Raw genomic sequence first — 21,885 nt, 5'->3', positions numbered from 1 at the left:
TCATTTCCAGGACGTCCTTACCAAGACGTCACCTTGACGGCTTTTTAATGACCCTAACCGACCACATAACCGTCCAATTTATGTCGTCGAGAGGACGTCTTGGTGACCACGTCCTGAAAATGACGTCCAAATGTCCCCCTATTCAGCTGTGATCTGGCCCATTCCTGAACGTTGCTGAAAAGCCGTCATCGCATCATATTTAAACATCCAGAGCGAGAGAAAAGTGCCAAATCAAATTTTGCATTTTGCAAAGACTATCATTGTCCAATTTAAGGCAATTTAGCAATACGTGATCACAAATAGACATTGTCTTTTACAAAATGCAGCGTTTCAGTAATTTCAGTCCAATATTTTGAAATATATATTTAATAAAAACAATATTGAACAATTTAAAGACACAAATGACACAAATTGAAAACACTAATGAAATAAATAAACAAAACTTTACAAATTCAATTAAAACCACTCACTTGCGTGTGTAAAAATATTGAACGAAAAAAACTATTTTAAAACTTTAACCTTAACATTGTAAAACTGTACAACTTTATTATTTAACTGTAAAACCTTTATTTACATATTAATCATTTGGCTCCGGTGTTATGGGGAGGGGAGAGGGTTGCGAGTGATGAGATTCAAGGGGTATCATATGCCACATTGTTAGCCGGGTTTCTTTTGTTATAACCCCCTCCACCAGACCTTCCTGGTGCATGCTTCAAGTAACCTGCGACAATAGCATTTATGCTATTGTCGGTTGCGGACTTGTCCCAGCATTTGATAGCATCTGTAATACAAAATCAATAACACTGTCAGACTTTGAAAACTTTAATTCTAGGACAGTAAAAAACATTAATAACAATGTTGTAATTACCTACGACAGCTGCATGTAAAGCTGTTGGCTGAAAGGCCATCTTTACCCCTGTCCCCCTCATGTTCATTCCAGCCATTAGGCTGTTGGTGAACAATCTGAAATAGAAAAAAGACAAACAATATCAAACTCAGAACAAGAGGCAATAACTGGGAAAATGATGGTGAAGCAGAGTTTTCATGTAGTATTGTTTTTATTCAGTTTGCATATTGAACATCGGAATTTCATGTATTATCAAGGGTTTAAAGTTTTCTGCCACTGTCTCAGAATTCCTGCGCAGTCATTTTAGATTGGATCAGCAAATTGTAGGAAAAATGAGTTCAAATCCTGAAATTAATAAATACTTAGAGAGTTACTTTTTTGAATCAACTTATTATCCTATGTATAATATTTACAAGTAAAATAGAATTAATAGTAATAAGAAACATATCAAAATTGAATTTGCTCTGCCCATCCCTAACTGACTGCAAGTCAAAACACATCAAATAAATTGTCAATGTTGACCTGCACCAGTCTGCGTCTTCCAGGACATTCATTTTTACTGAAAATATCAGTCATCTGTCTCCTTGATGACTAACTGTTACCACTATCTTAACCTCCCAACACATTTCAGGTTAAGAAATGTTCTGTGCTTAAATCTGATCACTTGTACATACCGATCCAAAACCTTGTGGACACAGTCGATCAAGGATTTCCCTCCTACACTGGCCAGATAGGAAATCTGTGTATATCAGTGTTTAAAGTCAGTTGATGTTGTTCCTTTAAGAGACAACCTCAACATTATTCAAATTATTTACAATTCTTCTGGGTCCACAAAGAATGAAGAGTGTGATGATAAATGGCAATACCAATTGGTCCTTAAAGGTAGGGTTGGACTCCACTTTCTCTTCAAACTCCAGAAACTCCCTGATGGAGTCCATCCTATGAAGGGATATATGGGATATCCTTTGGCCCCGAAGCTCCTTCAGGATGTCCTCAATTTCCAGGAGCTTCTTGAAGACTTTTCGTTGAAATTCTGAAAAGAAAATGCATCTTATTACAACTAAAATTTGTGTCTTACTGTATTTCCTCAAATAATAGCCAGTATTCAATTAATAGCCGGGTCTCATAATGGCCGGGGGCGCTGTTTACATGAACAAATAAACGCCGGCCCCAAATACAGGCCGGGTCAAAAAAAAATAAAAAAAATCTGCCGCCTAGAACAAACTGACAAGGATATGATCAGAAACACTCTCAACTTTTGTGGACCGTCTGTGAAGACTGACGGGAGTGGAGCTGACCTCATCCTCTGCTTCAGAGAGGGACAGCCTTGCACTGTCGGACGGCAGGTCTCTGCTCTTACCGCAGCGCACGCTGTGAAAATGCTCTGATAGACCTGAATGGGAGTGAAGTGCTACGGCGTGCACAACAGAGACAGAGACCCAGGTCCGACCACGCAGCGAGAAGAACAGCACGTGAGAAAGATGAAAATGAGCTACTGAATGATGAGCTTAGTCGCTAATGTGTAAAAAAAAAAAACGGAGGGATTTAGAAATAAATGCCGGGTATACTGGGCAGCTGTGTAAATAAAGGCCCCGACTACTATTTGAGGAAATACGGTAATTCAATATTCTAGTTGTTAGCACTTGAATACAATATAAGGATGTAACAGACAACAGATGGGAGGAGATCTTGTTATTGATGCAATCATTTCAAAAACATTAAATTTTTATACAGTTATTAAACTAATTGTATATGCATGGCTATACTTACTTTCTTCAGACATTGGGAAGGCTGGTGCTCGATTTACTTGAAAGGAGAGGAATAAAACAGAGCAATTATGAAAACATTGCCTCAACTTTTCAGAATATAGACAATGTGGTTAAGAATTTTGATGCTGCATGTTTTTTAGGCTTACCTGCCGTCTTCGTCGTCTTCTTCTGCGACTTTGTGGCAGAATCAAGGGAATAGGTCGGTGGCCTCTGGCTCCCCCTCTTCCTTGGTAATGTCCTCCCAGGCAAGCCAACAGCCACCTTCTTCCTTGGTGATGTCAACAAGGAAGTGGTTGGCTGCTGGCTTAACCGTTTCCTTGGGGATCTCCTCACTATAGTATAAGCACAATGTGGAAAGTAATTAATTACAATATATTTTCAGCAAGTATACATTTTTTTGCATGAGACATTGGAGTTAAATGAAAAGCATAACTTTTGCATGTACACCATCTTGCCATTGCGATCACTGAAATAAAGTATTACTTTTATGGTACACTGAAAAGGTTTACCCTTCTACAGAAACCCACATGCCAATTCTTTGATTACATTACTCAAACTTTCCTTTATTTTGACAAAGCACAAATTACAGTTGAACAACAAGCAATACACTTATTCACATATTGTACCTTATGCAAAGAACAATTTAAAATTAAGCCAGTGTCAATAATTGCGAGAGGCCATCATGTGAAACTTACATGGTGTCACCTGAGGCACTGGAGCAGCAGGCAGCAACTCCAAGTCGCTGCTTTCTGTTGAAATGCTATCCCCAGCATCTGAATAGAGAAGAAAATTGTCTTCTTTCAATACTAAATTTAAAATGACTCGATTGCTCTCATTAATATAACTAAAAGGGAGGACCCAATCCAATCTTAATGTTATAATGGCCGATCTAGGCATTTTTACACTAATCGATTTTGGTTATAATGAGCCAGATCCAATCCTTTGTTTCCCATCCACTATGACACAGGTGTTTTCTCACTAAACTTTAATGCAGAGCTATGCAATGAGAGCAGCAGTCAATAATTCTCCAGCTGTCTTTCCTACACTCTATTGAGCACTGTGTGTAAAAGCATAGTCAAAGTCAAAGTGCCTTTACTGTCATTAAATTGAGAACAATCCAACGAAATTAAAAGTGCTGCTCTGTTAGGTGCCAGATTCACATATCTCATCTCAAATCATACATACATAGATAAATAAATAAATAGATAAAATCAATCAATAAAACAAGAATATTGCACATGGAGAACAAGAGTCAATTATTTGTATTGCACGGAAGGAGCATTAGTGGTGTGTGGTGTGTGTGTTATTGAGTCCGTTCAGGGTGCGTATTGCTGTCGGAAGAAAGCTGTGATTGAATCTGGTAGTCCGGGTTTTGAGAGATCTGTAGCGCCTCCCAGAGGGCAGAAGGTGGAACAGATGGTGACCAGGATGTGTACAGTCTGTGATGATGGTTGAGGCTCTGCTGAGATAGCGGCTACTGGTGATGTCATCAAGGGAGGGGAGAGAACAGCCGATGATTTTTTGGGCAGTTTTTATTATCCTCTGCAGAGACTTCCTGTCCATCGCAGAACAGCCAGCATGCCAGACTGTGATGCAGTACACCAGAATGCCTTCAGTGGCAGAACGGTAGAATACCACCAGCAGCTGTGTATTCAGACCATCCCTTCTCAGAAGCCTCAGGAAATGCAGACATTGTTGAGCCCTTTTCACCGCAGCCGTGGTATTGACAGACCAGGTGAGGTTATTGGAGATGTGGATACCAAGAAATCTGAAGTTCTGAACCCTATTCACACATTCATCCCCTATGAATAGTGGAAGATGTTCCCTGCTGCGCTTCCTGAAATCAATTATGAGTTCTTTAGTTTTTTTTTGTGTTTAGTGTAGGGGTGACCCCGAATAGTCGATGATTTGATGATTCGATTCGGAGAAGTCTGATTCGACTGCCAGTCTCGCCGTCGAATCGTCGCAAAATGTGGTTATGAAACAAGACCGTACCATTCTGACTATATGGGGGTGCTCACTGCTGCTGAACATCTTGATTTGACATAGAATGTATTTGTTTTCTAGTAATTCATGATATATAGCCTATTTTGATACAAACATCAGTCTAATTTCTGTTAATAAAAAAATTGAAAATGACACGTGCGTTTAATCAGTAGGCATAATCATTACTACACATGAATAAATCACCCAGTTGCTCGATCCAAAAATAGCTGAGGTGAGTGAGTGCGCTGCAGGACCATCAGTGCAGCATCGAGGCCTACGGTAATTTAAAATTAAAGTCCACCTGATTGTCACACACCTGAGTGTGTGAAATTTGTTCTCTGCATTTGACCCATCCCCTGAGGTACGTGCTGCAATCCAAAGCCAAAGCGGAGATTGCAGCACACAAGCGAAGTTCTTCTCAAACAGGTGAGTGCTGTAGCCTACCATTTAGGCTATGGCTGCTGACATCTCTTACTTGGATATTAATAATTGTATGAATGTTATAGAATTTTATGTGCTCATAGCGTAATAGCGTTACTACGCTGGGTGGGAAAAGTAAGCTCATCCCTGATGAGGTCAACCACAAACATTATCCCTGCACGATCAAGCCGGTAGCGTCTTATTAAATCACTGTTGTGCAATATACGGAGAATATCTCTCCTTCCTCTCTGTCTTTCCATCATCTTCTCTGTTTAAGACACTCTTAGGCTTCTTAAAAGTCCTCCTCCCTCCTCTTAACAGTTTTTCACCTTAGGAGCTCTCTTAAAGGGCCAGTGTGTAATATTTGGCATGGTTTATTGTCAGTCTGAATCTGAATCTTTTACCCATTAATATGTTTATACAAGTGTATAATCGCGATAAAATAAAATTCGTTTGGTTTTCGTAGCCTTATAATTATGCTTATATATATATATATATATATATATATATATATATATATATATATATATAGCAAGGGCCTTGCTTTAGAGAGGTCGCCATCTTGCGCCGCCATGTATGTAAGGCAGCCCGAGCGGACAATCCAGCCAGCCAGAGAACACGTTTCGCGTGTATAAATGAACCAACGAAGACAGCGGAAGGAAGGAAGAAGGAGGAGGAAACAGCAGAGAGTGTTAGTAGTTCGTTGATAAAGAGTAGTGAAAAGTTTTTTTAGTTATAAAGTTTGCGAATGGACCACACTTACCATGCAACAGGAGAGAATGAACCTGAATGTCATCTGCGAGGAAAAGAAGACGCAACTTCACTCCTTGTGATGCACTCTCTGCGGCGCTTTTCCTCCTGATGATATATCACCCCAATGATGGTAGCAGTAGCACCGAATCCCATTCTGTGCATTCAGCCTCTCTTCTCGCCCACTCAGCATCAAACACATGGAGTTCCTCATCTGTATGCTCCGGCTCAAACAGGTATGGCTCTGGGTCTGTGTCCGCTACAAGAAACTCTTCAAAATCGCGTTCAAAGTCGTCCATTGCAGCTACTATAGTCCGGAGATATCGCTAGGCTAAATAAACAGCTGAGCTCTGTTTACCGGCTACGCTGTCAGTCAGTGTGCGGGCTGGAGATTGGTGGAGCAGAGAGGGGATGGGAGTCCCCACTCAGTATGGTAAACAAGTATGTGTGTAAAGTTATGAAGTGTGTCTGTTACGCTAGAAGAGTCAGAGTTTGGGACGGAGTCTTTTACCCCCTGGAGTGTTACCGGAGTTTCTGGAGTGCTCAAATAAATGGACCTTTTTCCCGAACGCTCCTCTGGTCTCCTGCTCGTAAGGGATTCATTACAATATCGTAACATGGCTTAGATTTCTAAATAAACATTCACCTCGTCGCTAGATAGACCTACTCCTGAAAAAGTCGTGCGCAAGGCTTTTTGTCCCTACGAGGCCACCGTCATTTACCCGACGGGAGGGGCGAGTGAGTGAGCCCTGCAATCTAGAATTTGACCACTGATGTCACTGTTTTCAACCCATTTTACACACTGGCCCTTTAACAGATGACGTCCTGATGTTAGCTTTGCTGCTGCTGTTAGCTGTCCCTGTCAGCTGATGCTTTCTAGACATCGTGATTTCCCAAAACTGAATAAATAACACACATATCAACACAAAACTGCTTTGCTAGCTCAGTCATGTTGTAACTAAGATATCTGCTGGAAAGAATATTTTTTTCACGGGCCATTTAGTGAGTTTTTTTATATGGCGGCGAAAGCTAGGCTATACGAACAAGCTAATCCTTGTCTGCTGAGTATTAAAAATGCCGGTTATTTTGTTTCTTTCTGTTGACGTCACATCCCTCCTTGAGTATATCCAATCCAATTAGCACCAAGTAATCCCCAAGCCCCAGCCAGGAGTCTTTCGGGGCCGTTCTGAGTACCTACTCCGAGGCAGGGACTTGTTTAGCCCCCGTAAAAGTTCCGGAACTCTGTCCTGCGGGGGTGGTTCCTGGAGGAGACACGCACCAACAGCCCCGGCCCCGTAAAATTACCCCGAAGTTCCTGCGGTGGAAACGGGCCTTTTGTCTATGGTGGAGTCTAAATACGTGGAGTAGGACTCGCTGACAGACATATTTTAGACTCAGGACTTGCATTATGCCTGGTACATGCTACACACTGGTACTCGCCAATTATCCCTGGTCGTCTTTCATGGCGTGTGTGATGTCATCGGGTTATTCTTGTCCTATTTTTATTACTTTCACTATTATTTGAGTCACTGCCAGAACTGTGTCTGTTCATGTGCCAGCCGACATATTGTTGTAGTCACCTAAAAGCGTCAGCAGATGGCAGGAGCTACATTTGAAGCGCCATAAGTAAACTATCAAGCTACTGTATCTTCCACAGGAAGTTCTGACAAATGTTTCAGAATAAAAGCCTATTTAGAAAATGGAGGGATTCTCTCAGCCGAGGTTATAAGGGGCTTTTAATTTGAAACAAGTGTTAAGTTTGAAATAATGGTGCGATATGTTAACTTTACAAAGACAACGGAGCGGATAAAAAGTAAAAATATAAAAACACAGAGGGATTAATAAATAACCGACCGTCTATAATGTAGTTTGTTTCAAATGAAGCTGGGAGCCTCTGCAGTTGTGGTGAGTAAATGTTATTGTTGTTAATGTTATTACTTTATGTCCGACTGTGAGGATGTACCATTGTTTACTAGCTTGATGCTAATGATAGTAACGTTAACTCAGCGGGTTGACAAAGTGCCTCTGCTGTTTCACACCATCATTTCCCCCTTTTACTCTGTGTGGTAACATCCTTAGAGGAAATATTAAAAACGCTGGGGTGTTGTTGTCATACAGTTGTCTACGGCAGCAGATCGTTCTGTGTTTCTACTGGTCAAAGTGACGGCTGTGATGGGAGAATTGGATCTCAGTGAAGGGCAAGTGGTCCATAACTTTAATTTTGGAGACAAAAAATGTAGGCTTAGCGCCCTGTGGTCCATTGCCCAATAGGAAATGTAGAATACTCAAAAGTAGCCTGCTTTAAAAGTGCTTGAGTTATTTTTCTCAGGGAGTAACGTTGGAAGTACTTTTACAGTAACTGAGTTACTTTACTCATGGAGTAACGCAGTAAAGTAACTGGTTACTTTTTTTAGAAAGTAACGCAGTAACGTACTTTGATTACTTTTAAAGTAACCCTTACCCAACACTGGTCCCCGGGTAGGGGACATATCAGATATTAAACTGATAAGAACAGATTTTTTTTCTTTTTAAAGATTATTTTTTTGGGCTTTTTGCCTTTAATGGACAGGACAGATTGAAATTGGGTTAGAGAGAGAGTGGGGGTTGACATGCAGCAAAGGGTTGCAAGCTTGAGTTGAACCTGCGACTGCTGCAGCAAGGCATCGCCTCTGTACATGGGGCGCCGGCACTATCCACAACGCTACCGACGCCCTGTTGCCCATCAGTCATAAAACGTCAAACTTTGTGTTCACAGTCTGCCGTGTGTTTTTGTAGCGATCAAAATCATATTGAACCGCGAGCTAGAGTCACAATGAGGAGACTGAGTCTCCCACTTCACTCAGCAGTCAGTATCGCTTCTCAGCCTTTTGGCTAAAATCAAGTGTAGTATCTGTTCTTATCAGTTTCATTGCAGCCGTGCGGTGTATGGGGTGCAGTGAGACGAGTGCACTATAGGCCAGTGATCCTACGATCTTTGGCGCACTACATTCTTGCCATGGCGATGTCTACATCGGCCAATAACCAGTCGGCCAACATCAGGGCGGGACTGAAGGACACGTTACGTTTCAAATGGAAGTCCCAGGATCAGATCATGGACAATGTGAGTTTCGGTGGAGAAATCCTTTTCGACATCCTGAAGATGAGGCCAGATGACATCCATTACCTGCAACAGAACAAGACTGAAGGTTTCTATGATGTGTCCTTTCTCACTAACTCTAAAATGCAAGAGGCCCACGATATGGCAAACCAGGAAGCAGCGTCTAGCCTGGAGAACTTTGAGCTTTTCTCCCTTGCAAGAAACAACAACCACATTATCACAGTCCATATACAACCCATGGGTGTCTGAAGAAGCAATGAAGTACTTCCTAAACCGGTTCGTGACCGTCCTACCTGGAGTAAACTAGATCAAAGATGCCTTGGGCATATGGACTGGAAAGAGACAGTTCAAAGTGCAGTTGAGAGAGGACCAGAATAGCTATGAGGGCTACCTCCACCCTCCCGCTTCCTTCACCACAGAAGCAGACTGAGGCTTCCTGCTCTACGCAGGCCAACCAAGGTACTGCCGAAAATGCAGCACACATGGGCATGTAGCCGAAACATGTACTCAAATCCGTTGCAGAAATTGTCAAACCATTGGCCACACAATGAAAGACTGCCGAGAAGCAAAAAGGTGTAGCCTGTGCAACTCACCTACGCACTTGGCTAAAGACTGCCCCAAGCCCTCATATGCCGGGGCAATAAAAGGCAACATAGTTCCCCTGAGGGAGGGCCATGCGCTCAGAGACATTGAGGAAGTCAAACGGGAGATAGAGGCGGAGAGAGAAGCAGCAACAGTGTGTCCCGACGAGGCTACCACAGATGGAGAACAGAGGAGGGAGAGGACCGAGAGACCAGGAACGACAATAACTGAGTTCCCACGCAGCAGTGATGACGGTGGAGGGGACTGGACAGTGCAGAGTGACAAGAGATGACACAGGCAAAAACGAAAGAAAAACGAAAGCCCGAAAACAACGCCAGAACACGACAAGGATGGACACGAGAGCAGAGGGGACTGAGGAAACAGGCAAAGGCAGAGATCACTGGAGGAACCGAGAGGAGAACCATCACCGCAGAGACGCTGACAAGGGGAGGGACCTACAGAGAGACTGCGTGGGCAGCCGGCGACATCAGAGACGCTATGCTGGGAGATGTCATCACAGAAATATTGGCGGAGATCGTGACTTTGTCGGACGACGAAACCCCCACGTCTCTGAACACACCTGTTGTCGAAAGACTTGACCCCCAGGTAAAGGCAGAAAATGCAATAGTTTTTAAGAATCTGTTGCACTGCCCACGCTCAATGATAGCGCTTCACAGTTGCCTTAGTAACAACTATAACAAAAAAACTGAGCTCTTTTTGTTTCTCCTTTCAATAAAGCGAAAGAAACCTACACGAAGCCTATATTTACAAAAATAGAAATTATAACTACAAATGCCAGGGGGCTTCAGTATAAAGTTAAAAGAGCAGCAGTATTTACATATTTAGCCTCTCTGAATTTCTCTCTTTGCTTTATATAAGAAGTACATCTAAGAAATGAAAATGACATTGTAAAGTTTTCGAGAGAATGGTTGAAGGGAGATTCAAGATGGAGCTTGGGTGGACTCTGCTCCTTGGGGGTGGGTATTCTATGTGGAAAGAGAGATATAAAAATAGTGAGCAGTTTCTCGCCGGTCCAGGGCAGGGTCTTGGTGGTGGAAAAATTTAGACTCATAAATACATATGCCAATACAGAATCAAAGGCTAGGAAAGAAATGTATAATGACATGGATACAGCTTTCATGACAAACAGAACAATAATCTGGGCAGGTGACATGAATGTCGACCTGGATAAAGGTAAAGCTTGTTCACAGGTCAAAAATTTAATTAAAGACTACTGTCTGATTGATGCACATAGAAAAGTTAACAAGAGTGACCCGGGATATACGTGGGAAAATACTAGAGGGGACAAAAGCCGGCTAGACTATATATTCTTACCAGAGTCTCTTAAAGTGAAAGCTGCATGTGTCAGACCTGTTTTTTACTCAGACCATACTGTGTTATCAGTCTCTTGTCAAAGTTGTGCTCAGAAATATGGTAAATCATACTGGAAATTTAACAATACTCTGCTAAGAGACAGTTCGTTCAACAAAGACTTTAGGGAGTTTTTCAAAGATTGTGTAGAACTGCAGTGTTTTTACCCAAACAAGACAGAATGGTGGGACAACACAAAATGTAAAATTAAAATGTTTACTCGAGACTTCTGTTAAAAAAGAAACAAAGAAAAACACAGGGATTTTTACTAAAGACAAAAGAAAATAGAACAACTGTATAGTAGTGCTAATGGAAACAAGACAAACAAGACAGACAAACAAGCATTAAAATTACTGTTAACGAAACAACGTCAACTATTTGAAGAAAAATCCAGAATATTCGCATTTAAAAGTCAGCAGATGGGGTGGGAGGAAGATGAAAAATGTTCATCGTATTTCTTTAAACAAATAAAGGAGCAAGGGAAGAGGAGAACAATATTAGAACTAACAGACAAACAAGGTCAAATGGTAAACACCAAAAAAGAAATGATTGACATAGCAGTACACCACTTTGCAAATCATTTCAGAAATGAAAAGGTAAATGATGAAAAATCAAAGAACTTCCTGCTTCAACATGTAAATAAAAAGGTTCCTAAACTGTAAAAAAAATTATGTAAAAAAACGGTAAATGACTGGCAGCTACGGCTGCCAAACAAAAACCGTCAAATAAAAGTAAAATATTGTAATTCAAATAAAGTTCAAAAACATTAAATTTACAGAAATTGTCATTAAAAGTTCTGCAGGAAAATACCGTTATTTTACAGATTTTTACTTAACTGTTATAATTAAACACCTTCAATAAAGTGATAATTCTAAAATTTCTGCAGAAAAATACTGTTATTTTACAGATTTTTTAAACTATATTATTATAATCAAACACTTTCAATAAAGTGATAATTCTCAAGTTTTTGCAGAAAAATACTGTTATTTTACAGATTTTTACTAAATTATTATAATGAAACACTTTCAATAAAGTGATAATTCTAAAATTTCTGCAGAAAAATACCGTTATTTTACAGATTTTTACTAAATTATTATAATGAAACACTTTCAATAAAGTGATAATTCTAAAATTTCTGCAGAAAAATACCGTTATTTTACAGATTTTTACTAAATTATTATAATCAGACACCTTCAATAGAGTGATAATTTTAATTTTTCTGCAGAAAAATAGTGTTATTTTACAGATTTTTGCAAAATTATTACAATCAAACAGCTTCAATAAAGTGACAATTCTAAAATTTCTGAAGAAAAATACTGTAATTTTACAGATTTTTACTAAATTATTATAATCAAACACCTTCAATAAACCCCAAAACACCTTTAAAATGCAGTCAAATGACTGGCAGCAATGGCTGCCAAACAAAAACTGTAAAATGAAAGTAAAATATCCTAAAAATGCTTACATTTACAGACATTTTCATTAAAGGTTCTGCAGAAAATTCCATAATTTGACAGATTTTTCCTAAATTATTACAATCAAACGCCTTCAATAAAGTGCCAACACATGCTTAAGATTGTAAAATAACAAAGTAAGAAGTCTGAATACACTGCATAAAACAGATTAAAATTATCTGTAACTTGCAGTGTTTGTTTAGATGTAAAATAATGTAAAAAAAAAAAACAAAAAACTGTAGAAGTACAAACTCCAATATTCAATGATTCAGTTTTTTGTAGAATTACAGAATTTTTTGTCAAATTTAATATTTTAACTACTGCACTGATTAATAGCAGACTTTTTTCCAATCCTCATAAAATATAATCTTTAAGATTATTGTGAAATATCCTCAACTGAAAATATACTTAAGAAATACAAAGTAGATACATCTAAAGATTTTCAGTTTCAATTAAAGTGGGGAGGGGAAACATAATTACAAATAAAGTACAAACCACAACTGATTCTAAAACCGTTTATTTAAAGTATTCAGATGTAAATTTACAATATCAACCAGTTATTTACAAACAGTTCTTCAGAGCCCCCCAGGAGGTACTGAAAACTAAAAATTATATTTCTCCATGTCTCTATTTTGTCTGTTAGCATTACTATCATGATGAGTTCATAATTTCACCTTTGAAACAGGTGGAGAGTCATTGACAGGGTGGTGGTCTGCTGTTTTTAGCTTGTTTTTTCCTGTTCAATTTTCTATTATTTTCTACAATATTCTCCTGACCCTTGGGGGTTCTGTAAACTGTAGTTTTGGTAATATTTGTGGACAAGCATATTTTAATTTAGAATCCTACCTATACAGTGCATTAAGTAAAAACAAAACATAACACAAAAGGTCAATGAATCTGTACCAGAAGTGACAGTGCAATATGGCAGATAACGAGGAATCCTCCTCCAAATTGGCAGCAATCAGTTGGATCTTTTGTGCATCTGCAAGGAAAAAGGGGGAAAAAGGACACAATAAGATTCGCTGAGAAGTCCTTCCTGTAAAAAGTAGGATTTCAGGTTTTTTTTTTACCATTTCTTTTAACATGCTTAAAGAAATATTTCACTTTACATGAAAATACAGTCAGTATCTACTCACTTTCATGCTCTTTCATGCTGTTAAAAGTTTCTAGTCCAAAAAACACTCCTGGAGTTTCACAGTTGTAGCATTTTCCCAAACAATTGCATTAAACAGTGACTACATTTCAAATGTGAAAAACATTTTTAAAATGCCTCCAGGTCTGGTCTGGTGTAATCCAAATCTCCCAAAGCCCCAACATGCAGAGTTGACTTATTTACACCATGTTTTCAGGCCAGAATTCTCAGGTTCTTAGCTCTGAGTCATGTTCAAGCTCACCTACGGTTCACACTAGGGCTGTCAAAATTGCTCAAAAATGACGTTCGAATATTACTTTTTCTCCGGTAAGCTACGGCCATTTCTCAGAGCAGGAGGCTCGTTGACAGTAGTGACACCGTCACATCAGAGCTACAGATGGTCAGTGTTTCACACAACTTCATGTCCAAAAACCTGAACTATCCCTTTAAAATCTGTATGTGGAGTGCCCTCTACAGGTTGAAACCCGCCTATTACATTTGAATTTTATCTGGAGGCAGATGACGTATTTGGAGGCGCCTCACAGTGCACTCCACACTCAATAAATATCACAATCACAATCTAAGCTTTGGAATAGTGGTCACATCTGCAGTTGATACTTACCAATGATGGTCTAGGGTGCCTGTTCTCCCCCGTAAACCCTGCTCCAATGCTTGTCCTAAAAAATATAAGCAAGTTTCTCATCATTAGCAGTCATCAGTGTTGGAGGTGAGAATGTAAATTGTACTCATAATGAACCAGGCAGTTGCACATACATAACAAGGCTGTGTCAAATACTATATTACATCTTTGTAACTTTCTCCAAGACAAGCACAAGCAGTATCATATAGAGCTGCAACAATATGAGTCAACACAGAGCTGGCGAGTTCAGCGCGCAGGCTGCGTGGAGGAATACATGACGTGAGTCGGTTAGTTCCAGGTAAACTTTTTCCCGACCAATTAATGCACTGGAAAAAATAGTATTCATGGCGTACACTTAAACTGTGGTATTATTTTGAGAGCAATCTACTACATCTAATATACTTAGAGGCTATTTGTACATCATACAACCCCACTTTAAAAAAACTGAACTATCACTTTAAGCCCAGGAAAATATTATGATCTAAAAAATCTGACAACATAACAATATCTAGTCTCATATCACAATAAGATCTATTATCGGTACATTGTCCAGCCCTATTGGAACAGAACTTGAATGAAAAAAATGTATGATTGAAAAAAATATTTTCGCTTATTTTAAAGGCTTAAAGGGATGCATAACAATGCCATTTTCACTGTATTTCCATTTCTTATGAAACTGTATGGTAAGTGTTAGTGTGGTAACACGTTATAGCTTATAATCATAAATAATAATGAGCAAATAAAAAAATGTGAGTGACATCCCTCAAGGCAGGTTTGCCGGTTTTATTGGAGGTATTCAGAAGTAATAAAAGAGCTGATACCACAATACATTTTTTCATTTCAACAATGCATATTGCCACATTTTGATATCACTGTCTTTATGTCAGGATAACATAAATACTCACTGGCTCTGAAGATCTTGTGGCAGGAGCTTTTTCATTCCCAAAATTTCTGGATTATGAGGGGAAAACACACAGATACACAAACATTATCAACCACTGGCTTACTGTTGGAGACATGAGCATGCAAAGTACTACTCAACAGCTTCACAGAAAACATTCTCATTGTAACTGATCTGAACTTGCTTTCATGAAACAAATCCAATAATGTATGTCTTGCCTCTGTTTGTCCATCTGTCCCTGGGTTTAATCATGCACCCACCATTCAGTGATATCTTGTCAGTCCTGGTTCTTCAGCCTTCTTGTGATCTCACAGGTGATGCACTGCAAGGGGCCCTTTACTGTGTGAAATACAGTTTGGACACAGTGAAGAATATGGTAAATGGACTGTACTTATATAACACCTTTCTCGTCTTATCAACCACTCAAAGTGCTCTAAATTCATGTCTATCATTTACCCATTCACACACTCATAGTGGGTGCTAGAGGTGCCAACCAGCTCATCAGGATGATCTATATTAATCATTTACACACATACTTTCACATGCTCTGTCTCTATCTGTCAATTATGTCTCTCTCTGTACATATATGTACATACATAGACACATACATATATATATACTGTGTGTATATATATTATGTATATACAGTACATATATGTACTCTCTCTCTCTCTCTCTCTCTCTCTCTCTCTCACACACACACACACACACACACACACACACAGCTCCAAAAGGCAATTTTATGAAAAAGCGGCATGACAGTTTTGATGAAATTCTTAAGTTGTGTCTGTATCAACCCCCTAACGTTTCGAAGACCATTACGGTTTGCGCTATACAGTAACGTTACTTTAAGCTTACATCTCAAATTCGTTCACCAACAGTGCTGAACGTTACGTTATAGCTGAGTCGTAAATTAACGTTAGGTTAACTTAACTCAGCAACAACCAACTGTAACGTAACGTAATGTTAATATCATTACAAAGAATTGCTGCCTACAAACAGAACAAGCAAAGCCTCCCGACTACTCTCCATTCAATATTAACGTTATGTTTTGCTGGCATTAATCATGCCAACAAGCTAACGTTATAACGTTAGCTAACTTCAATGTTAACTTACCTGTAACATTAACGTTAGCTAATTTAGCTAGTATCCTGACGGTTACAGACAGTAATTGACATGAAATTACAAACAATAACGTTCTGTTAGGTTATCAACTTACAGAAAATATAACAGGGAATGGTTTCTTACCTGATGTCGCCAGAATAATAGTAATAAGGTGAAGTTCATGTAGTTAGAAGACGAAACAGATCCCGCCGGACCCTTCCGTTGTCTCCATATTCCAGTTTTTTTTTTGTTCTCCGTTAAAAATGACAAGCCACGACTCACTAAATAAGCAAGCAGGTGTAAAATAAGCCAGTTATTAATCTAGGTAACGTTATTCGATGGGCAGTCGCGCCGATGTCCCGCAGCAGTCATTCAAACTGATGTATTTTCAAATTAAGGCGCGCAGAGTTGTCATTGGGCAGTTCTTCTTCTTCTTCTTTGTCTTCTTCTTCTGTGTTTAAGGGCGGTTGGCATCTAAATTTTTGCATTACCGTTTAGCCAAGGGTTTATATCTGCCTTGGTGAAACTATAAAATAATAAACACGGAGGCTCCAGTAACTTAAGGACGACTTCCCCCTTTTTCCCAGTCAATATAGTCATATACCACTTCCGCTTTTCACCCTTCACAATAAGAGCCCATAACAGGAAACTCAAAATCATCAATCATAGGTTAGTATCTACTGTACTCTTACTACACCTACTACCCCAATAAATAAATTAAATAACGTTCCCCTACATCCCTCATCGCATAGGCTGTTATATTTAATTGATTGTCCAAATGTTTTTTTCATTGCAGTGTATGAATACAATTTTTTTTTTATTAGTCCTGTCCAGTAATCTAAAACAGATTAAAATATACTACTATCCTCTATTAAATGGAGAAACCTCCGTCCTTCTCTGTTGAATGACTGCATATGATGTTTTGTTTGTCAGTTATTACAGAGATCTTTCCAGGCTTTCTATCGTTTGTATGGATTGCTGTGGATGCTGTATCACCACCCAGAAATATTTTACTCACTCTGTTAATGTTTTCTTTTAATGATATCTTGTTTTTTGTCAAGTTTTGGGCATGTGGGCTGAAGCACACCCGAAGTAGAAACTTATCGCAGATAGATGTTTTCTACACCCTAATATCACAACCCTAACCCTAACTTAGACTTTACAGAGAAAAACATTAGATTGTTAGTATGGAAATAAACACAATATAATGACCTACATGTTTAATTACAGACATTGAATGTGAAAGTACATATAGGCTAAATATAAAATTAATAAGATTTACCATTAATTTACAGAGAAAAACATTAGATTGTTAATACGGAAATAAACTTTAATATAACGAGCTACATGTTCAATTACAGAGATTGAATATAAAAGTACATATAAATATAAAACTAAGATCTACTGTTAATTTACAGAGAAAAACATTAGATTGTTAGTACAGAAATAAACCTTAATATAACGAGCTACATGTTTAATTAGACATTGAATGTAAAAGTACATATAAATGTAAAACTAATAAGATTTACTGTTAAATTACAGAGAAAAACATTAGATTGTTAGTATAGAAAAAAACCATAATATAACAAGCTACATGTTTAATTACAGAGACTGAATGTAAAAGTACATATGAATATAAAAACAATAAGATTTATCGTTAATTTACAGAGAAAAACTTTAGATTGTTAGTATAGAAATAAACCATAAATATAATGTGCTACATGTTTAATTACAGACAATTATTGTTATTTTACATAAATTTGACTGTAATTTAAGAAAACAGAAAGATAATGTATAATTAATACAGTAAATTTTCTGTAAAAAAATGAGAAATAAACATAGTTTGTCATTACTGGTATGACACTTTAAAAAAACAGATGGGTTCTTAATTTACAGAAAATATCTGTAATTTTACAGTTTTGTATACTAATTTTAAAATACAGAAAACTACTGTAAAAATTTAAAGTTATTTACCGTAAAATTAGGATTTTTTTTTTTACAGTGTATGGAAATGGTTGAAGACTTGGGAAAAGATGTGGAATTGTTGGAACTATACAGGGCAGTAAAAGAAATGAAAGATAATAAAACACCAGGAATAGACTGGCTGTCAAAAAAATTCTATATTAATTTTTGGGATGTGATAGGACTTCATTTCCTTGAGGTAGTTAAAGAAATTCTTGCTATGGGGAGAATGTGCCAATCAATGAGGGAGGGGATCATATCTCTGCTGTACAAAAAAGACGACCCCAAAGATCTGTCAAATTACAGACCAATAACAATGCTCTGTATAGACTACAAAATCATAAGTAAAGCTAAAACAAATAGACTGGTAAAAGTGATGCCGCATGTAGTTGAAAATGACCAGACACGTGGAATGAAGGGCAGAAAAATCTCATGGAACATTAGTCTGTATAGAGACATAATGGCCTACCTGCAAGATAGAAACCAGTCTGCCATCTCAGTGACCATTGATCAGCAAAAAGCTTTTGACAGGGTGAACTATGTTTGTATGTTCAACACCCTTGAAACGTTTGGCTTCAGTGAGAATTTCATCAACATAATCAAAACTTTGTATAACGATGTGGGAAGCAGGGTGAACATAAATGAAAACCTAAGTCCGCTGATCAACCAAGGCAAATGAGTTAGACAGGGATGTGCCTTATCAGCTCTGTTGTATATTTTATATGTTGAGCGACTAGCATGTGCAATTAGAAATAATGAAAGAATCAAGGGGATCAAACTACCTGGAGGTGAAACTGTAAAACTATCTCAATATTGTGATGATTTAGTTCTATTTTGTAATGATGATCAAAGTCTTGCTGAAGCTGTAAGTGCCATGGATGAGTACTCAGAGGTCTCAGGTTCAAAAATAAATAAAACAAAATCAGAAATCAAATATTTAGGTACATGGAGAAATAGAAATGAAAGTCCACATGGGATGTCAGTATGTACTGGCCCTGTTAATATACTGGGTGTCAAGTTCCACAGGCTTAAAGATGACGGTTTGGTAAACTGGAAGGCAAAAATTGACAAAGTAAACAAAAAATTAGGCTTATGGAAACAAAGACGATTGACATTTACAAGGAAAGTGCTGGTGGTGAAGGCAGATATCCTACCCAGTTTACTGCACCTCGCCTACATTTTCAGTTTACCAACAAGTCTGAGAAAAAAGTAAACTTCAATGATCTTTAACTTCTTTTGGAATGGATATGAATATATAAAGAGAGGAAGAATCTATCAGCCCATAGAGGCAGGAGGGAGAGATTTGCCATGTATCCCTATAAAATTAAATGTTTTGTTTTTTTCTTCTTTAGTTAAATTACTCTCAGAGGAGTTTTCACACAAGTGTCAATGTCTGTTAAAATTTTGGCTGAGTTTTCCTTTACGTCCCTTGGTCAAATGGAATAATAGATTGACAAAAGCAGAGGCCTTACCTTTACACCTAGGAAATATTGTCAAGTGGATCAAAAATAACCCCGAATGTTTAGATGCGAACTTAAGAGAAAATCATAAACTGTTGTATTGTGAATTAGTCACTAAACAAGTACTATCTGAAACAATGAGCATTCCTGCAATAACTTGGATTAGATCACAACCAAAAGAACTGGATAACAGATTAAAGGACTTTAATGGGTTAGTATTACACAGAAGGCTGCCGGTCCGTGAGACCTTGTACGATCAAATGTTAACAAATAGTAAAACATGTCCTAGACACAAATGCAACATTGTAGAAACAATCGCCTATGTATTATGGGAATGTTCCTTTGCACAGTCCATATGGCAGAAATTAAAAAGTGAGTTCCCTTGTTTGAATGAAATTGATTATAGAGATATGGTGTATTTTGAGTTAAAAAAAAGTTAAGAAAAACCAGCGCTTGCCAATAGTATGCTTAATTTCTGTGATCAAAGTTAAATTGTGGGAAGCCAGATGTAATTTAATTAAAGAAACCTATATAAGTTCAGAATTGAGTTTGGTGTATGGGATCAAACAAGAAATAATCAAACAATACCATTGTGAGGTCTTGAAATGGGGAAAACTTCCATCAAGACAAAATGGAAAATCATTTTTCCCCGATATATAAAAAGATTTGTTTTGTAACTATGTGGACTGGAGTAAACATGAACACCCAATGATTTTGAATATGATCGACAAAACCCTTTTCTAATAGCCTTATTTATTTATTTTTACTTTTCTTAATTTACTTATTTCATGCATGCTGTATGTTGCAATGGTTTTCTTACTAATTTTGCACTTAGGAGAATCCTTTTACCCATACCAGCCAAAATCCCTCGACCCACCCAAAATTTTGCGAACTTAGAGCATAGACTGGCACTATCACATAACACCGCATTAATAACTGGGCAAAGAAACAGGGCATCAAGTTTGGAGCTGAAATCAGGTACTGCCTTCCCACCTTTTTCAAGAGGCCTGTACATAATGTCTCTCTTTAATAATTCCTGCTGGGAGCCCCATATAAATTGGAACATTGCTCTTCTCAGGGCAGTGAGGAAGAAGCTGGGGACTGGTAAGGTGGCTGCAAGAAAGGTGAGGGAGGCCAGGACCTCTGCCTTCAGGACCAGGACCTTCCCTGTGATGGTGAGATCTCTTTGTTCCCAGCTGCGCAGTTTCCCTTTTATTCTGGGGAGCCTTTGTTCCCAATTTACCATTTCCATCTTCCTCCCTATCTCAATCCCTAGTAGTTTTATTGTCTGTTTTTTCCTCCAGGCCAAGGTCCAATTTACCCTCCCACCAGTTCAGATATAAGATCTCACTCTTGGCCCTGTTTAGTTTAGCCCTAGAGGCACGAGAGAAGAGATCGCACCATCTGAGACTATTAAAAACAGATCTGTTATCACAGCATAAAATAGTCAAATCGTCCATGTACAGTGACACTTTGGCTTCCCTCCCTCCACTCCCCGGAACAAGCAAGCCATGGATAGAGGGATCTTGTTTGATCGCACAAGCAAGAGGCTCCATCGCAAGAATAAACAAAATGACAGATAGAGGGCAACCTTGTCGAACCCCACCCTGTACCTTAAAGGGAGCAGTGTAAGTGCCATTCACAACAACCTTACTAAAACAGTTAACATACAAAAAATTGATCCAGGCCCTCAGCTGAGGACCAAAGCCAAAACTCAACAAAACTCTTTTTAAATAATCATGATTAATCTTATCAAAGGCCTTTTCTAAGTCTAGGCCTGATATGCAGAGAGGAAGCTTGCAGTCTACTGCATACAGATAAGAGTCTCGCACCAGGGCGAGATTGTCACTCATACTTCGGCCTGATACTACACAAGTCTGTTCTACTCCTACAATCTGATCTATTACTTCGTGTAAACGGAAGAAAACTGCTTTCGCAAAAATTTTACGGTCAACCCCAAGTAGTGTGAGGGGGCGCCAATTTTTTATATCTTTTTTGTTTCCTTTTTTGAACAAGAGAGTGATGGAGCCTTCTCTAAGGGATGATGGTAATGTTCCAATACTCAAACTCTTGTTGAACATTTCAAGAAGTGGGCCCTTTAGTTCTTCCCAGAAGGTAACATAGAATTCTTTTGGCAGGCCGTCTGACCCCGGGGCTTTGTTGTTTGCCATACTATTCACTGCTTTAGTTAGTTTTCCATTAACATCAGTTACTTTTGCTTCATCTAACTCCTCAGTTCTGTAGAGATCTGAGTAAAAGGAGTGAACACCGGTAAGTATATCATTCATTTCAGTCTTTTCATTACCATTTTTATCATATAGCGCTTCCATTATGTTCCTAGGCTGTGCTAGTTTCCTGAAAAAATATCTAGAGCATTTTTCATTTTCTTCTTGGCCTTCTAACACTGCGT

The 21,885-nt window shown here is 38.5% G+C and overlaps 1 long non-coding RNA gene and 1 pseudogene across 1 annotated transcript; one reads left to right on the top strand and one right to left on the bottom strand.

The window, feature by feature from the left end:
* The first annotated feature begins 8,623 nt into the window (after positions 1–8,623).
* Positions 8,624–8,741, top strand: LOC125889573 (U2 spliceosomal RNA; annotated as a pseudogene).
* A 4,251-nt stretch (positions 8,742–12,992) lies between these two features.
* LOC125888874 (uncharacterized) lies at positions 12,993–16,487 on the bottom strand. The gene is made up of 5 exons (XR_007449371.1): positions 16,198–16,487; positions 15,210–15,288; positions 14,954–14,999; positions 14,031–14,085; positions 12,993–13,258 (listed from the first exon to the last, which is right to left on the bottom strand). It is a non-coding gene; the product is annotated as an uncharacterized LOC125888874 (long non-coding RNA).
* Positions 16,488–21,885: the final 5,398 nt, after the last annotated feature.

The sequence above is a fragment of the Epinephelus fuscoguttatus genome, linkage group LG5, assembly GCF_011397635.1.
Source record: "Epinephelus fuscoguttatus linkage group LG5, E.fuscoguttatus.final_Chr_v1".
Classification (NCBI taxonomy): Eukaryota; Metazoa; Chordata; class Actinopteri; order Perciformes; family Serranidae; genus Epinephelus; species Epinephelus fuscoguttatus.
The sequence above is the reverse complement of the archived record's forward strand: the minus strand, read 5'-3'. Positions and strand labels throughout refer to the sequence as shown.